Source organism: Poecilia reticulata, linkage group LG11, assembly GCF_000633615.1.
Source record: "Poecilia reticulata strain Guanapo linkage group LG11, Guppy_female_1.0+MT, whole genome shotgun sequence".
Classification (NCBI taxonomy): domain Eukaryota; kingdom Metazoa; phylum Chordata; class Actinopteri; order Cyprinodontiformes; family Poeciliidae; genus Poecilia; species Poecilia reticulata.
This window is the reverse complement of record NC_024341.1, coordinates 25,275,320-25,292,548: the sequence shown is the minus strand read 5'-3', so window position 1 is coordinate 25,292,548 and position 17,229 is coordinate 25,275,320. Positions and strand designations below refer to the sequence as shown.

General features: G+C 40.8%; 1 long non-coding RNA gene across 1 annotated transcript in view; it reads left to right on the top strand.

The window, feature by feature from the left end:
• The window catches only part of LOC103472887 (uncharacterized), a 46,437-nt gene that overhangs the window by 20,909 nt on the left and 8,299 nt on the right, over positions 1–17,229 (top strand). The window lies entirely within an intron of this gene.

The window sequence follows — 17,229 nt, the reverse complement described above, 5'->3', positions numbered from 1 at the left end:
TTTATTCTAAAATACCCTCAAAACAACAATATTATCGTTAGTCATTCAGCTGAATTTATTGTGACAGGCCTTCACTGTGTATTGCTTATATTCAAACTTCAATTTCCCCAATAAATAAAGGACATGAAACAACAGTCGGCAGCTGAATAACCTGTTTGGGCCTCCGTAGGGAAACCTGAGGACGTTTTTTAAATGAATTCAATCCTCATAGTCAACAAATGCTTCCTTATTAATGTTTTACCATTTACATGGAAATGAACAGGCTTTCCAACAGTGCAAGATTTATTCCCAAAAAGCAACATTACAACAAAGAAATGAAGGACTAAACACATTTTTATAAAACATTGATGTCAGCAATCAGTTTGCTATAAATCAGCATGTCCACTCATCCATAAAGTCATGTCTATACATCAGTCTACTCCTCCATCCATGCGTCCCTCTGTGCATTGCTCTACATGTCAAAGACTGACCACTGCGGATAATGTAAAGTGAAATGTTTTCAAAGTTTGAGCCAGAATTGGACTGACAATGCTGGAGATTTGAATGTGGAAGAGTCTGAAACGTTGAAACCGTGTGTCGGATAAAAACATTTTCTTTTCCATAACGCAGTGGACAGATTGTCAACTCTTCACGCATCAGTGCTTTTGTCTGAAACACGAGAACTCCCGAACAGCTGAAGGCAGTTTTAGGAAAACGTATGTTTCCTCACATGTGACATCTGGTGCTAACATAAGCAATATTTAAATAAAAATATGTCATAAAAGTGGAGCAGTGTCTCATCAAGCTGTTAACCCTCCAAAAAAAGCCAATAAGGTTACATAAGTATTTACATGTTTTTAGGATGTTTTCAACCCTGGGTTGGCAAATCTGTTCAAGATTAAATCTGGTTCATTTCCCCACTTGGTGCGGCTCAGTTGAATAGAACCAAAAAGGTCCAAAGGAACATCGGACCTTCTTGTGGGACGCAACGCAAACATCAGGTATTTTTAATTGAAAATTCTGATTTTTTTCTCTCTCTAATTCTCACTAAAAACAGATGAAAATAAAAAAGGGCATATATTTGTTTTTCATTTAGTTCCATAATAATTACTCACAATAAGAGCTGCCTAATAATTCTATTAAGAAAGCCTAAACTTCACTTTTACTTTCTGAACTTAAATATTCATGTTTGAGGTTCATCAGCTTCCTGGGATAACAGAGAGTACTGCAGTTGATCAACAAAATAAAGATAATCCTACCAAGTCTGTTTTACAGTATTTGAGACATCCTGCCTGATTTAAGGCAGCACCTTGTTTTGTTCTCCCTTCATTGAAGACAATAACCTTTCCATAAATAGCTACGTTTCCATTGACCATATAATTGTGTAAAGTCACATCTCTAAAATATTTTCACTTCATTTTGAAAACTCTTGTTTTTCGATAAGTTTTGCCTCTTAAGTTTAGTTTTTTTTTTTTATCATATTGAACCTACAGCGGAAACACTTTTTTCACACCACACCAGTCAAGCCACCAAGAAGACGACAGGAAGTAGTTCGAAGATTATAGTGTGGCTTTTTTTTTTTTAAATGACTTATTGTGTGAACAAACATATTCACTCGTGATTTTAATTTTGTTTCTCGCTTAATGAAAATGCAAAGTTGTGTTTTCCGGCACCAGCAGAATGTTGACAAAGTTTTGCTCACGTTTGTAATAAAAACATAAAAGGTGTCATCATTAGGCCGGTGAACAGCCTCTGCAGTGTCATGGTTGTCAAGGAAACGAATTTTTGACTGTTGAAGACGTAAAACTTTAATAACTACCAATTTGCTAATCTGTTTGATGAATGTTTTGGATCGTTGTCCTAGTAGAGCACGCGGTTATGTCAGTGTTTCAACCTTCAGTGAAATTCAGTTCAATTCAGAAATACTTTATTGATGCCAACGGGAAATTGAATGTTGTTGTAACCCATTAATTCAAAGTCTTCAAAGACTAACTGTAGATGGTGATGGCTGTTGTAGAGGTCTGTACTGCAGCCGATCTGAAGAAGCCTCTGACTGAAGACACTCTGTTTTTGCATCTGTCCGCCATTGGACTAGTTAAAGCAGACTGATATTAAACTTCTGGAACGTGCCGCACCTCAACCCTGTAGCAAATTAACTAACTTTGCATAAAAGTCGAATCAGTGCCGGGAAACCAGTCGATTCAAATGAGCTCCAACGTTTGTGATAGTCAAATATTCAGCCACAGTTACGCCTCCAGCTTATTGATCTCTACAAAAATCATAAAGTCAAAGCGCAACAGTGTAAAGAACATTTATCCATATATTAGTGGTGGTGTATGTAAACAAAAAGGGACACATTAAGACAGCTGACGTGTTTTTCTTTATGTTTGGGCGTAAATTTCACCAATTCAAGTTACTCAAACAATTCAGAAACTACAGATATTTTAAAATAATGCTTTTCTGGTGATAAAACAGTCCTACATTTGTTCCCACTGAAAGTGGCTACAATCACACACAGGCCATTGAAGAGAGAGGAAACTCCATAATGGGATCCAAAGAGCTGTCTGGAGGCCTGCAGGAGGAACTGTGCAGCAGCTTAAGAGTCTGGTAAGAGATTTAAAGAGGTCTCAACAGAATTTGAAAACACTATGCTGAAAATGGTGAACAAGTTGAGAAAATTCAAAACTGGCTGTCCAGGCAAATTCCTCCCAAGAGCAAACGGTCTGTGAGACTCGGAAAACATTCCCCGTCATCTCCAAAACGTCGCAATGGGACCTGCAGCAGGATCTTCTACGAATGAACACAAATCAGAAAGAGAATGGACAAGTTTAGCTGTCAGGAGAGATGTGCAAGTAGGAAGAAATATAAGAAAAATATAAAAGCTAGACTGCAGTTTTCCACAGAGTGTAGTGAAGACCTGGCCTCCTGGAATAATGTTCTTTAGACAAACTAGCTTAAAGCTGAATGTTAAGGAAGATGTGCAAAAAGGAAGCCTTTGATTTCTTAGAAACAAAAATAAAAATTGTAGGTATAGAACCTCATTCCAGATGTGAAGGATCGTTTGAGTATTTGCAAGCATACGTCTAAACTGTTCATCTGAGGGCATAAGAGGATTCTTGAAGAAAATCTGAAAATATCAAAAAAAAAGTTTGAAGCAGAATTACGTCCCGCAATAAAATGATCCAAAACATATCAGTAAATTCACCAAGGACTGGCTGAAAACTAAGGAATGAAAGTCATAATGGGTTTTCTATCAGTCGAGATCTAAGATTATTGATTATTTTGGGGGTTTTAAATATCTGAAATCCTGCCAGAGAGGAGCCATCCAGATTTCCTCTCATTTTCTCCCTTCTCTTTATGCCTCTTTTTTAAAATTATTTTTAAGCACAAACCTTAAACTGCTGCGGCGCAAGTTACTCAACAGGTTGTTGCTAGGTGACCGAAGAGTGAGTGAGTTGCTAGGTGACCGAAGAGTGAGTGAGTTGCTAGGTAACCAAAGCCTGGGTCAGTTGATTCCACCAACTTGCTTTTAGCTAGCCGTGAGAGATTGAGCAGCTAATGTCTTTCCTCTGCCTACATCCCCCAGAATGCTGTGCGGTTCTGAATCAAGCTCAGTAAAATTATTGAACCTTATATCTGACATATTTTCTATTTATATTGATTAAGTATCTGTGGTAATATAAATTGTTTTGATTTATTTCCCAGCTCTGACTGTGAGTTTAAACTTTTCACAGCAACTGAGATGCCATAGAAGCATCTGAGTAAAATTATTACGTTAGCACTAGCTATTAGGTTGTAGGGTGTTCTAAATTGCTCTTACCTTGAAAATTTGTGTTTGTCAATATATTTTGTAAGACAAAACAAGGGTAATTTCTTTCCTTTTGATTAAAGACTGAACACTTGCAGGTGTTTTTTCACAAAGACCTATTTTTCTGCACGTATTTATGTATAACTGCAGTCCTGCATGTTTAAAAGACAATTAATTCAAACTTTTACACAAACGTTTTGATTTAAATTTGCCGTGATTAGAATTCACAATCTTCCCACAGTAGCTAAACATCTAATTTTCAGGCTGTTTAACCTCTGAAAGACACAAATGTAACAACATAACACCACTTCATCTTGGCACGCTTATTATGCTAATCAGAAGTCCGGAAAGTGTTTTAAAAATTAGAGCATGTGCTGTTTTATTACAATGATTACCATCGACCGAAAGCGGCAGAACAATTAGTAAATTGACCCGTCTTCTCAATAATTGCTGTGCGGTCGGTTGTTTATTATGGGGGCGAAATATGAGGGAGCCGTGTCTAAAAATGTTTCTCAGCTTCCGATGTGTCGGCTCCCGGTTTATTTTAGCTCGACGCCTGTTCTTCTCAAAGCCCCACGCATATTTCTTTTTTTCTCACTGCAAGCACACAAACTCATCATTACTTCAATGAATCCCTGCAGATGGGAGCTTCTGCTGCTGCAGCTCCACCGTCTCGGCACCTGGCCTAACATCTGGAAGGAGCTTTTAGGACGTTGTTAAAAACACGTTTTTATCCATCTTCTGTCAGATGCAGCTGTTGAGATAAGATATGAGATGAGCTTTGTATGTTTCGCTCCCAGATGATTCAAACTTTTTCTGTCAGTTTTGGTTTTAAAGCCCTGCAGGGACACAGGCGTCCAGGCCAGCGATGCATTCAGTGATTTTCTAATGATGATTCAGAACAAGGAAGTGATTTAGACCCAAAGTTCCTCTTTGTTGAGTTATTTTAATCCACCAACACGCTCCGAGCTCGGGGTGGGCGATATGGACTCAAAAGTTTTACCACGATATTTTATAGTAATATCGAGATAACGATAAAAGTGGCGATAAGAACTGTTGGTTACTTCGTTTTTAGGTGATTTTTTTGGTGACTGAACTTCACAGCAATCATAGCTGCTCTTGGAAAAAGACACAAGTTACTTAAAAAAGTTTGCATTTAATCATATTTTCACATTTATTGATGCTCTTGATGAAAACACAGTGGAAAAAAATAGTAAAATGAATCCCAACAATAGGGACAGTTTTAGAAGATTGTAATCACTGCTAACTGAAATTTATCGTAGCAATGATAAGTCAGGATTCTTATCATGGTAAGAAATTTATCACGATAAATGATAAACGATCCGATAACCTTTAAATAATCTGTTTTTCTGCTTCGTAAAGCTCCTGCTCTTACACAAACACGTGAACATTTCATTGGCTTTGTGGAGAACCAATCCCATACCTATATTTATCCGACTGTTAAAATGTAAATGTTTTACTTTGGTGAGCGTCTTTTAATGACAGCATGAGAAGAAGGTGAAACTAAAAGAAGCACAAACATTAGAGAGCGTTGCCGCCCGCTCAGATGACGCTACAGAGCAACATGAACACAGCAGACTGCAGTTTTATTGGTAGTTACTGGTTTCCAGCTATGCACACCTTATCCCAGTGCCGTCGCCTAATTAAATCCAGAACGGATCAAAATATCAGGAGTCTGAGCCTCGGAAACGGCTTTCAGAAACAACAGAATCTTTTAATTTCATTTTTTTTAACAGAAATGTCCAGGATGAGGAATCACTGCCAAGTCAACAACAACCTTAAACATTTTTTTTTATTAGTTGGCAATGTTTAAACCTCTTATTCTGACGATATTTGTTATAGTTTCAACTGAAACCGAATCTCTTCCACACCAGTAGATGACATGGCTCCTCAAACCATCGATGGCTGTGGAAAGTTTGACTTTTAAACAAAATGTAAGTGGCTCCTGTGCGCTTGACTGCAAAGCCTGTGGGATGTTAATCGTTGTCATCTGTACCAGTCCATCAGTGAAACTTTATGGTGCCCCAAGGGGAAACTTGCTACACAGTCAGCAGTTACACACAAAGAAACTACAACCTCCCCAACAACCATCATGCATGAACATGTGCAGCAGCAGAGGCCACATTTTAGAGCTCTTCCACCTGGATGCTCTGCTGTTTCCATGATTACGACATCATTTAACGACAGCCAGTTATCTTTYGGACAGCAATCAATGTTTGCTGATAAAATGTCTAAATATGGTTCTACATTTATGTTTCTGTACAAATGTTGGCATTTTCATGTAAAAATACTCCTAAAAGTACTTTTTTTCCCCCAAAAAAGTTTCTCAAGTGAATGTAATTAATTACAACTATCAGGGCTGTGTAATAATATCGATTTTGCGATATATATCAATATTTTCTTTCCTAGAAAAAAATGTATATTCAGCCGTAAGTATTGTAACATCCAACTGTCACCTTGTTCACTCACCTATGCTTCACTGGGAGAGTGATTAGGTCATCAGGCTTAGAGTGATTCCTTCAGATGTTAAGTGTCATGGTTAAAAAGGTATCAAACTATTCAGAGCAGGTACTTGTTGCACTTTATTTACTTTACAAATGCATGTAAGCTACAGTTTGTACTGTTTCAATTAAAAGAAACATGTTTTCTCACCACTTCTTTGATTCATTTTGTCCAGCTGTCGACTTTAAGTGTGTGTCCATGTCCAGCCAGAGCCAGGTATTGTGTAGTTGGTGCTTTTATTCAGTTTTCAATTAAATTAATTCAATCCAACTCTATAACAGTCACAAAATGTCACCAAAATCACTCTGTCCCTCTAAAATATTTCAGAAAATCGCAAATGCGTATTGAATTGTATCATTTACTGAATATCACAATAAATATTGAATCGTGAGCAGAATATCGTGTATCGTGTCGTGAGATTGTTGTATCACTACAGCCCTAATAATTGCTAGTAAAATTTTAAATATAGTTAAAAATGACCATCATTGCAAACTAAATGAATCACTTTTCAGTCACAATTTCACTCCTATTGGCTGTTTTGGGATCTTGACTATCACAAAACAGTTTATACGAGCAGAGACAACAAGAGAGACAAAGACAGATGTTAAAACAATGCCATAATCGATAAATGACATCATGACCCACATAGGATGCATTCAGATCTGTGAATGAACCAGAACTAGTTCATATCCTTGACTGGATTAACTGTTTTGGCACTGATACTCCCATTCAGTCGGATAGTTGTTGTCCATCTGAAGTTAAGAAGAAAATGAAAAGTTTCATTTTTAAAAAGTTATTTCTGAAGTAAAGTCACTTTTCTGAGTTGCATTTCAAAGTAAATTGAATCGAATTGCTTTTTCTGCCTTTAAAGTTGAGATGTGACCCTCCTTGTCCACTGCTGGGGGTTTGGTTAATCCCCAGGGACACTCTGATCGAGAACAGACACGATACGGGTGGTGGATGCAAGACTCACCCAACGAATCGATCCATCAAGTTTCTCCTTATTTATTCTTACTTAACAAACAGTCCAAAGCAGATTTGGTCTGAATGTTCGGATCTCTCCCTTTGCCTTAGTTTGTACCTTTTATATAAAAACCTGTCCCTTATGATTCAGCCGTAAAATCTTAACAAGGAGTCAGTAAAATCTGCCGACTTCACTCGACACCAGTCGCAGGAAATTTATGGGAAAGCAGCAGTTTGCTGTAAGTGTGTAGCGGGTGGAGCGTGGGCGCTGCTGTGCCATCAGAGCGAGGGGAAACCGTTATCACCGTTCCAGTTTACCCCGGGGCGACCTGGCGTGTGGCAGTAATGTGCCTGTCACTGCATCCGTGGAGCGCGCTGAGTGATGAGGAACTCCCTAACTGCTAAACACCAAACTGATTTCATCTGCAACTTTTCATATTCCCCTTTCTGTCACTCCGACTCGTTCTCCGTGTGTCCTTTCCTTCCACTCCTCGCCTTTCTCTTTGTCCCGCTCCTTTTTCCCTCCTCCTCCTCTGTGATCTAAACAAATTAGGAAGCAAATGAGGAGGGAGGAGTGCTGCGGGTGATGAGGCATGCCAGAATGTCAACAGATGAGAAGGAGTGCTGATGAGGAGAGTAATGGATAGACAAGGAGCAACAATGCGATGAAAAGAGAGAAGTATTCCCTAAAAAGCTTGACTTGAAAAGAAATGATTAATGAGCCCAGATGTTGAGCTTCTTTTTTGGATGAATCCTAGCATTCCCCATGACGAAGCAAGATTACGTCCCAGACGGAACATGGTGTAATCTGATTCTGCTTTCGGCTTTGACAACTTTTCCTTCAGAAAATCAATTACATTTTTCAGGGCTTCGTTTTGTCGCGCTCCAGATCTCTGTGGCGAAAACAGCAGTTCCATTAAGCTGCATCTTTATGGTGCTTTTCAAAGGTAGAAAAACTAAATCTGGCTGCTGTATTTGGTCTCTAATTAGCTAACGAATGTTTTAAAGTGGGCTGCACAGTGGCGCAGTTGGTAGAGCTGTTGCCTTGCAGCACGAAAGTTCTGGGTTCGATTCCCGGCCCCGGTCCTTCTGCATGGAGTTTGCATGTTCTCCCTGTGCATGCTTGGGTTTTCTCCGGGTACTCCGGTTTCCTCCCACAGTCCAAAAACATGACTGTCAGGTTAATTGGCCTTTCCAAATTGCCCCTAGGTGTGAGTGTGTGTGTGCATTGTGTGTGTGCATGGTTGTGTGTCTCTGTGTTGCCCTGCGACAGACTGGCGACCTGTCCAGGGTGACCCCACCTCTCGCCCGGCACGTTAGCTGGAGAGGCACCAGCAACCCTCCCGACCCCACTGAGGGACAAGGGTGAAAGAAAATGGATGGATGGATGTTTTAAAGTACTGAATCAACCAAAATCCTTCTAGTTTTGGGGTCACGTGATGCGTGGAGGAGAACCGGCTGCTGTCGGGTCGCTGAGCTCCAGGAGGTTCTGCTCGCTGAGGCGTGGTTAAAACTTGTTTATGTGCAATTTGTCTGAAAAAACAGGAAAAAACCCTTTACTTTAGCGTTGGTTAAAATTCGTCCAGCTGGGAAGAAAAGATTCCAACCAGACATGCTGTAAGTGAAGTAATCTGCCAGTCCACATTAAGGACTTATTTACTTAAAACAAACTCATATTTCTTGCTTTAAAGTTACTTGTAAGTTAGTTTTGTCTTATATTTGGACTAGAAACTAGAAAAAATACTTGGTGATATTTTGCGTCTCTTCTTCCAGACTGATGCAGCTCTAACTCCAACATCATTGCAGTTACAAAACAGTATCATTACATAATCACATGCTACGATTATGCCTGTTATTTTATTCTACATCAAAGTATATCAGCGTTTTTTTTTTATTTTTTTTTTTTTACCAAACCTCTTAATTCTTCGTTTAAGAACATGAATCAGAATCCATGCTGCCATGTTCCTCATTTCCAGTCCGATTCTTCTCTTCAGTGGAGTTTGGTTGCGTTTTCCTCTCGGCTCCTCAGAGGAACGCGGCTCACTAACAACCTGCCTGTAAAATGGGTCAGGCGTAGAACATCAGTTGAAACTGCTGCTAACTTCCTGTGTCAGAGAGCTGGTTTGAAATCCAGCAGCCCACCTCGTCCTCCAGCAGGAATAAAACGTAAGAGGACCTAACGCTGGCGTAGCCAGAAGGCGGCCGGGCCTCGGCCGTCCCCGTTGCCCTCGCCTGGCGAAACAGGCCATCCATAATGGAGCCCGCTCTGTCGAGCCAGAGCAGCAGCCATGACATGTTCTCACACGTCACTCTAAGCCTTCGTTTTCTCCGCCATCGACTCATCGCCAACATCTGTCGCCTCCTGCGTGAGGACTGCTGTGTGAGAGGGTGAGGGAAAGACGCTTTGATCTGCCGCGCTTCCTTCACAGCTCTCCCACGACGGCTTTGAACAGCGAGCGCTGCGCCGACCAGAGGGGGAGAAATGTGTTCCTCGCTTGTGTCTGTCGAGGTCGACTCGTGTGATTTATGCCCCGTTAGCGAGGCCTGATCGGGATGCTCGAGCCGCAAAAAAAGCTAAACATGAAGCCGTTTTCCTTTGCTCCTTCTTTTTATCCTGTAAATATTAGCAAATCTGTCTGTGAATAAAGATTTCATTAATCCCGGCGACGGGGACGTAGGCAATTAAAACGAGCGAATCGAAGGGGAGGGGCACAATTGACTGAGTTAAAAGGTCAGAGGGGTTAAATCGGAGTGAAAAGAGAAACAAGGAAAGGAGCAAGAGGGAGTGATTAAAAAGTGAAAGGAGATTGATTCTTGCATCCATCTTTGGAGACTAAAATAAGAACTAATCAAATGTGTGGGTGGGAATCTGCAGTGGAAAGCCCGGGGCAGAACCGGGGTCAACTCAAAGACAAAAACAACCACGGAAAACGTTTAAAGATTCATTTGTCTCCATCTGAAAACTGCTGTGGGAGTAAAATGGTGTGTAACAAAAAAAAAAAAAAAAAAGGGATGGCAGAATCACAAGACTGGAGCTGAAATATATAAATAAAGGGAAGATTTACTGTAGCTGGCACAGGTCAGCGCTACGTCTTTATTGAAGACGGAGCAGCGTGAAATTCCCACACCCACATCCATGTAATCCCAAAGAGCAAATCCAACTTTCCTCAGCTGATCTGCCACCTCCATTATGCTCATCATGGTGGTTTATAATCTTATAGTTGCAGAAAGCAGCTCTACTTGCACTATTTTTTTTTTCCTGTAACTTACTGACGATATGTTTTGGGCAGATTTACATTCACAGTTTAAATATTCAGCAGTTTGATCCAACATGAGTTTCACATGAGAGGAAACAGACGGTCCTGCAGACGGATCATTTGTTTGTAAACAGAGCAACTTGACTGCAGAAGGAACCACTGGTTGCCATGGTTACCAGCATTGATTGTGCTGTTTTAGTACCATCCATCTTCTTACACTCTTGTCCCTCAGTGGGGTCGGGAGGGGTGCTGGTGCCCATCTCCAGCTAACGTTCCGTGCGAGAGGCGGGGCGGACCTGGACAGATCGCCAGTCTGTCGCAGGGCAACATAGAGACACACAGGACACACAACCATGCAGATGCACACTCACACCTAGGGGCAATTTAGACAGGCCAATTAACCTGACAGTCATGTTTTTGGACTGTGGGAGGAAACCGGAGTACCCGGAGAAAACCCAGGCATGAACAGGGAGAACATGCAAACTCCATGCAGAAAGACAGGGGCCGGGAATCGAACCCAGAACCTTCTTGCTGCAAGGCAACAGCTCTACCAACTGCGCCACTGTGCAGCCCCTGTTTCAGTACCAAAACCTGTAATGAATGAATTATGTTTGCAGTTGTTCTTGTCACTCTGATAACCGTTAGACCCTCCCGTTAATTTACCGGGTGCTGGGTGGGTGGACGTCTTGTCCGCTGCGTTGACGGGAGGTTTTCCTAAAATGACCCTTTCGACCACTTCTTGAACTTCAAGCATCCGATTAAGTTAACTTTCGTTTTCAACTAAGTTGTGACAGATTTCTACTTTGGTATCAGCTGCTGATTTAAATTTCCCACACAAATAAATTTGACCTCGACACGTGTACCATATTCTCTTTCCAGTCTTGGTCAGCTTGTTCTGTCTTTCTAGAGTCACAGAAAGATTTCGGTCTCTGCGCTCCAACTTTCGATTTGTTACAGGTTTAAAAATTGATGCCATATTAACAAGATCTGTCGCTTTAACAACTGGATGTAACTCAGAACATTTGAAAGCATCCAGTTAGGAATCCTTTAAGAGCATATTTGTGTTTTTTTCTCACTCCAGCAAAGTAATTACGGTCAGTCAAAGTGATATTGCTTTCATCTTCTCTGAGGCTTTTGACTTGAGGAAAGCATAAACTGCTGCTTTGTTTACGATTTGTTTTTGAAATAAAAGCTGAGGCATTCTGAAGTGTTCCTCACAGTGGAGCCAATCTGCCCAGAAACGCGTCTAGCATCCGTACAACATGATGAAACAGTCATGCAATCTCGATGTAAATCCCTAAAAAGCAGCCGATGCTCTCGGTCCGCCTTTCCAACACAATGCAGCAATCAGACATGTCCTGATTTCTGCAGGTGTGGAGTCGGGCCCACTCCTGTCCACCCATGGGTCGCCACATAATCCACAGACGTCCCAGCAGTCGTTGACAGCTCGGAGGACGTTTGGGTTGGTACGTTGGAAACCGGGTTGTGAGTTTAAAGCTGACAGCTGCAGCGGGGAGCTGGAGCATTAGCATTCACTCTGCACGTCCAGGTTTTTACTCCTGCGTTTCTCCTCAAAAGCAGGGAGAAACTTGCAGACTGCAGAGAGGGAGGAGTGTGTAGTATTTGTGAAAACCTTCTTTCTGCTGCCAATGTGTAGCAAATGGCGTCAAATGCAGAGCCGTGATGAGGTTTATCCCCCCCATTAGAGATCTGTCGCAGCTAAGATAYCAATATGTCAGCTAGCAGTTGACATATTGATGCCATTGGCTTCATCATTCCTAAGCTAACCTATGTTTGTAACATTCCTCGGGTTAGAGGTCAACCAAACACTCTGAAATGTTCCCACAAAGTGTGGATAAACTGCAGATGTTGGAGAAAGAGTCACAATTTGATTTATAAACCGTTAAAAAGTCTCTGTTTTCACTCCGCTCGCGGGTTAATTTGCCCTTCTCGGTGTCTGACAGGCAGGCCGCCGGTAGAGGTAGGTCAGGTCTGCCCTGTGTATTGTCTTGAAGGCATGACGCCAGGCTAAAATAGATTGGTTTTTCCCCCACACAGAATTTTTTTATTTATTCACAGAACGATAACTCATTGTAAAGAAATAAGTGTATAAGGTTAATTATTTAAATTAAGGCAGATTATTTTGTTTGTCCTTAGAGCGAAATTAAAACCAAGATTTAAGTGCCAAAGTCCTTAAACTTTATACTTTAGTAAATTGTTAATATTGAATACAGTCTGAGTCTACTGTAATGTCAGGATAGCAGTCTAATATCTTATTTATTCATCGTTTGATTGATGTTAAACTCTATTGGAGAGAATGTGGTACAAGATACTACAGATTCGATTTGTTTGAAGACATTTAAATGTTTCAGTTATTAGAGACTGAAGTGCAGAAATTTGAGGTCAGGGAAATGTTTGTTTAAAATAATTTTTTACAAAATAAAGAGACTCGGACTTGATGACATAGACGACCATCAACCTTTTAACCTTACAGGTGAAACAAACTTTTTAAAAAAAGGTGGCTTTTGAAATGGACCGTTTAATTATTTGAATGTAACGTCACCTGATGAACACAAAATTTTACAAGATTGATATGTTGACATCAACAGGAAGACAGTAACCATTATTTGTCTTACAACTTTTAAAACCAATATAGCAGTTGTTTTTATTTGTTGTATTTCTTTATCATGCTAGCCTTGGTGCTCTTGGGGGCCCCCTGGTGGTTTGCTTACCTCGCATATTCCTTGGGCCGGCCCTGCACACCACCACCATGTTTAACTGCCGGTATGATGTTTCCCTGACATGCTGTTTGTGTCGTCCCATAAGTCTTTTCTGGTAAATGTGAAATGATCCTTTGTGAGGTTTTCAACCCATGAAAGCAACTTTTGTTGAATTACGACCTCTGACCTTAGCTGAGCATGTGAGGCCTGCTGTGCTTCAGATGTTGCTCTGGGTTTTTTGTGACCTTCTGGATGAACCACAGATGAAATCCTGGAGGAAGTTTGGCCGCTCCTGGGGACGTTAACCCATGGTGTCAACGCATCTTTGAAAAGTCTTATTTTTTACCTAAAATTAAGGTCTTAAAATAACTTAAATTCATTTTAAAAGTACATGTTTGCCTTAAAAACGTTCCAAGTCTTAAATTCTGTATAGGCAGGACTATTTAACCTCATTTCTATGTAGTTTTTAATTTTCCCAGAGGACGTTTCTGTCAGACAGCTCCATTGCGCGACTGGAGGTGGTTCAGGCTACCGTTAAGCTAGCTGCCAATATGTAAATCCTTGCTAGCTGGTCATGTTTTTCGCATCTGTTATGGATAAGTTTGAATTTATCACCAGTTGGCTGGAAGATGTTTAACTTCGCTGTTTCCAACCCAAACAAGGTTCTGCGGGAAAAAAGAAAAAAAAAAGCGTAAGGCTGCAGAGAGCACTGAAAAATATTCAGATTTCTTCTGTAATTGTCTGTTGTGATGCAGGTCTTTAATTTAATTCACAACGGTCTAATAAAGGTCTTACGTTTGAGTTGGTGAAACCTGCAAAACATTCAGGTTTGTTTGTTTATAGCGCATGTCAGCAGGAAGGCACTGAGCTCAAAAACCTGATTAAGATCAATTAATTCAGTTACTTTCTTACAAACAGCTTCATATAACTTTGTTTCTTCTAATAATGAAAATAATCGCAATTTTATAATTTGCTCAACAAAAAAAAAAGCGAATTTGATCAAAAACATTTGCATTCAAGTTCAACCAAAGAGGAAATACTTCTTCACAGCTCTGTGTGGAAAGGCTAATAAATGGATTCAAAGACATGGAAATGAAGGAAACATTTATAATGTCAGGATGTTTCAGCCTTATGAAAGCACAATATACTTTGCTCAAAAAAATAAAGGGAACACTTAAACAACACAATATAACTCAAAGTAAGTCAAACTTCTGTGAAATCAAACTGTCCACTTAGGAAGCAACACTGATTGACAACAGGGACCCTCGTCGGGTCAATCAGTGTTGCTTSCTAAGTGGACAGTTTGATTTCACAGAAGTTTGACTTACTTTTAGTTATATTGTGTTGTTTAAGTGTTCCCTTTATTTTTTTTGAGCAGTATAGTTCCAGTTAGTTATACTTAAGTAGCGTTTTTGTTCCTTTAAGTCAAATGTTCTCAAGTTCAGTTTACAGTATTTAGTTGTAATAAGTTATAATAACCTTTATCTGGGTTCTGTTGGTGACACTGAGCTCAAAAACCTCATTACGGTCAATTAATAGTTAAGTCACTTGCGTTGTGCAGGTTTCCTTTAATAACTGAAATAATCACTGAGAAACGGCAGATTTGGTCTAAAACATTTGTGTTTAAGTTCAACCAAAGAGGATCGTATGGAAGCACAGCAGCCCCTCAGAGTGTGGATGGCCTGACTTTTCTCTCTCTATCAGTGGGATTACTTGAGCCTATTTATCATTCTATATGAGTGTGGCTTGCATGGGTAATTGTAAATTAAGTGGATTACTTTGCAGTGGAGAGCCCAGGGGGAATTAGAGAATCTCTGAATGGATGCAAAATCCTCTCCGTACTGTAGCCGCCAGGTCCCAGCGCAGCATCAGCACTTTCTGCAGCAATATCGGTGCGAGCCTCTCTGAAAGATCCTGATTTAATATCAGCTCGGTAGATTTAATGACACCGGCGCTTATTATGTCTCGGCTCCCTGAAGAGGGGCCGACGCTTCGAGTGATTGGCACATTCATTCCTGAGTGTGCTTAAAAGTAGCTGCTTTATTGGGGTGTATGTTGGACCCTGCTTTTATTCTGTTCAGCCAAGACAGAGGTTTCATTCTTAATTGCGAAGTTTGAAAGTAAGTGAGAGAGGGCAAAGTAGATGTCAAGTTTCTCTTTCGGGGCTTTGCGTAAGATGAAACTGGGAGATGCATCCTCTGCCTCCTGGCTTCAGTGGCCTTACGCCGTCCAAATCCCCCAAATCAAAATCCACCTCAAATGAATCGCGGTGGAATACAAATGAGGAAGCAGTGGCAGGGATTTCTGTTTTAATGAGGACAAAAACCTTTCACCACATCTACCCTGAAACGCTTCATTTGCTGCTGCCTGCTGGCCGACTCTTCCCTGCAGAGATCTGGGGTTGGAGCCGTGGCGTTTCAGAGCTGTTCACTCAGGGCCCTGGCAACAAGCGACGTCCTCCCTCCCACATCCCCCAAACATTTAAACCCTTCTCAGTTTGCCCTGGAGCCATCTTGGCTCGCGAGTCGAAAGGTCACATAAAGTAAATAAAGAATGCGGAGATCACTCGGCATCCCACACACCGACTGAGCAGCGCTTTGAGCAGATAGCCAAGGCTACACCATTTAGCATTCAGTAGCCTGAAGCAGTCCGCGAGCCTGGCAGTCTGAGAACAGAAAATCCTGAGTGGAGGTTCACTCCCACTCACTTGCCACAGCTTCGTCAGTCACAGAACCGCCTGCTGAACCTCTGGCCTTTTTGTCGCTGTGCCATTTGTGATCGTCAGGTAGGAGAACGGACAACAATATGGAAATAAATAGTTGCCGCAGGTAAGGAGCGAGGTCAGTCCTTTGACAACTGCCTCGTTACATAATGGATGTTTTTCAGTCTCCCTCAACTTTTACACCACCGGCATAAGCAGGWGGAAGTTTCCTTTGCAAACAAATAACATGGATGCATCTGGTTTACAATCAAAGTCTATGGTGAGGCGCTCGTCGTGGCGCCATTGGCACATCTAGGGCCGCTAAGATGTGAAGCGTTTGGCACATCCAATGCGTCCAAAACGTCCGACAAATAGGCCGGCAATGGAAAACGACGGCGAGAGTGATTTTGACGCATCTGGCGTTCTCTCAACACGTCTTATCAAGATGATCCCTCCCAAAAACGAGTCTGGGTGGAACAAATGTCAAATTATTGTGAATGAACACTGCSCAAACAATTTATGCTCCCCACAATCAAAAAGAGCATTGCTGAATTACTTCAGTAGATTTCATATTGTCATATTATGTAAGCAATGTTACAAGCACTTTTCTAACACTATTTGTAGAAAAGTATTGAAATCTTATCGGCATACATGGCTACAACAATCAAGGTTCAGCTACTTGAAGTCGACGGCTAATCAGAGCTGAGCCAACAGACTATAGCTAAAGTCTTCTCAATCATGCTAATAGCTACATGGAGTAAAGCTAGTAGACTGTCAGACTCRAGCTAAACGCTAATCAGTGATGCACCAGAGGATTCTAGGACTCTAAATCATGTTTAACCAAGGTAAAGAAAGCTAACGTTAAACAGAGTCAAGCTAACAGCTATTCAGAGACGAGCTAAAGAGCTAATCAAAAACAAGCTAATAACTATTCAGAGACGAGCTAAAGAGCTAATCAAAAACAAGCTAATAACTATTCAGAGACGAGCTAAAGAGCTAATCAAAAACAAGCTAACGGCTGATCAGAAACAAGCTAATTGTTCAGAGACAAGCTGAACGGCTAATCAGAAGCAAGCTAATGTGTTGTTCAGAGGCAAGAGACAGTCACATTTTTCAGTCATATTTGATGTATATAGCATTTTTACTTCATTTTTATTTTTATTACAACTGAAATTATCACAGTTACTTGATTGTGCTATAAAAATGACTCTTTATGCCTGGAAAATACAAAATTCCGCCCCTATAAGCGCACTGCTTTATTTTAGCCAAAATTAGATT